This window comes from Apaloderma vittatum, unplaced genomic scaffold (assembly GCF_000703405.1).
Source record: "Apaloderma vittatum isolate BGI_N311 unplaced genomic scaffold, ASM70340v1 scaffold3031, whole genome shotgun sequence".
NCBI lineage: Eukaryota > Metazoa > Chordata > Aves > Trogoniformes > Trogonidae > Apaloderma > Apaloderma vittatum.
This window is the reverse complement of record NW_009700623.1, coordinates 3,985-6,584: the sequence shown is the minus strand read 5'-3', so window position 1 is coordinate 6,584 and position 2,600 is coordinate 3,985.

Genomic DNA, 2,600 nt, shown 5'->3' with positions numbered 1-2,600 from the left:
TAATTTCCTTATCTCTTGTTTGGTAGGAAAGCGGTGTTCTATAATTTATTTCCATCAAAAAAACTTTTTAGAGGTAAATTTTCATGTTTGGGAACCTCAGTTAAGATCTCCCATTTTCTATAAGGGTATTCGCGTAAGATTTTGTGTCTAAATGTGTATTTTGGTTCATGAAATTAAATCCTGGGCAACCAAATACAGAAAGAATAATCCTAAACTAGGTGTCAGCGGGTGTTCATAAAAATATTAGGTGAATCCCACCAACTAAATAAGGTTCATCTTCTCCATATGTATATGCATTATGCATCTAGAATTGTATGTGAAATGCACAGGTCACAGTAATCGCACACTCAGTTTTCAAAACCAGCACAGAAACTGTAGCTGTCTTGTATTTTCCTCCAATTGAATTCAGTGGTCCTGCATGTCTCCCATGTACATGTACATGTACATGTCTCCCCGTTCATGTACAGTGCTCTTCTCATCTACACTGTAACCAAAACCTCTTCGAAAACCACAAGATGAAAAGAGAAAGCCTCACAGTGAGGAATGCTACAGATGCTCTAGCCATCCCTTGTATAAACAAATAGTAACTGGCTTCTTTTTCTATGCTGAGACCAATTTAAATGGTGGCATTACTGGAAAGAGGTGCATAATTAATCCTTCCCCTCCCCTTCTTTGTGCTCAGTGAAATAACATTTTCACAAGGAGCAGCTGTAGCGCAGTGTTCAAGAACAGAGAGGATGGCTTGTCCTGGGACAAAGGCGATACACTCATACACTACAACAAAACAAAAGATCAAAAACCAAGGAGGCAGGAAAGGCAAGGAGAGTACAGGAAAAATGAAACAGCGCTTGAGAAAGTGCTAAAAGGAAACAAAACGGGGAAAAAAGTGAAGAATTGGGTGGGTGAAAAAGAGGCAATTGTTGAGATGGAACCTTAACAGAACGGCTTGGACTGCATGTGATCAGCATCTTGGTATAGATTACATCCTGTGTTTTAAACCAGTTATTAGGGTGTAAAACTGTGTGTGGTGGGTACTGATTCAGGTACCTGCCCATTCTGCTAAGCACTCTAAATGTTTGTACAACACAGAAAAAAGGCAGAAGGGACTAATTATTAGCAAAACAGTGGCTCCATTCTTATTAGCCTCACCTGAATCTCTCTTTCATTTCCTCTTTATTTACTGATTTTTAGTTCTGGTTTAAAGAATAGACATACATGAAATATTCAGGTCTCTTGTAATGGTCTTTTGCAGATTTAAATGCAAAAAATGTGGGTGCTATAAAAGCTTAATTATGTTCCAAGATGGGAAGCAGTAGTTGGAAGATGAGTAAGTCACTTCTCCATGTAACAGGCAGTTAAGAGAGAACAAACAACACAGATCAGAGAAGTGGTTTAATCATGATCACCAAATTACAGGCACTTCAAGAATGCTGTTACTATCTCTTATTTGTGGTGACATTCAAAGCTAACTAACTGGCAGCCTGCCTTCAGTAGGTTGTTCTATGTGTAGCACAGAAACAAACAAAATGTGACCCAACAGCAATAAGAATACTGAAATAAAAGTGATGGGATGGTGAGAAATGGAAAAGCCCCTTCCCTCCCTCCCCTCACCTCCCCCTTCAAAAGGAAAAGTGTAGGCTATAGAAGAAAACTTGCAAAATAAATGTTAGAAACATATTTACTTTGAGGGATCCAACTCTACTAGCAACTCCTTTGCTTTCATCCGGCCGTCTAATTTGCTACAATGGGGGAAGATGGGTAAAAAAGACAGAAGAATAAAGAAAAAGTGAACTTAAAAAAATTTCCACACAATCAGTTAGCAGTACATGCAAGACATCAATTTGACTCTCTCAGACACCTCTAGAGGACAAAGACACAGACTCTAATTCCTGGAATAAATGATGCTTTATCATGGCATTTTAAACTTGCTTTGTTGATAGATTTTATTTCAATATATTACCAATCTGGCACATATGTTGCATGCTGAATTCACTAACATTTTTGAAAGAATACATGTTACTTATCTGACTTGGATATGAAGAATAATGAAGTCCTAAAACTCTAACTGAAGAAAAAAAAAACACCCTATACCTTCTACAAATCATATGATCATAGTATGCTGTAACTGGGAGTATCAGGCCTGGCAAGTATCATGACTGATACCCGACAGAATGCATTACAGATTCCTATTGACCCAGGAATAGAGATTTTAGCCACTGCTATCAAGATTCCCAGTTAAAAATTATGCTGCCCAACCAGAAAATTTTAATGCCAGACCAACATTAGGTTTTCATTTTAAATATTCAACATATATATCCTCTCCTCCTACATCTACCTGATTACTTTTCCTTTATTATATAAGTTTTCTCCCTAGATGATGCAGAGGATGGAAGAAACAAGAGGTAGTTGTTCAAAAGGCTTTGTATTGTTATAAGTATGTAAAATAAAATATTCATTTACAGTAGAAGTTCTTTTCAGAATTGCTGAATGCAGTAAATAAATCTCTACTGATAAATTAAACTAGTGTTGTGTCATTTGAAGTAGAGGTGAAGGCAACAATAAAAATGACTTTAGAGATATCCTTCTAGTTTGAGTCAAGG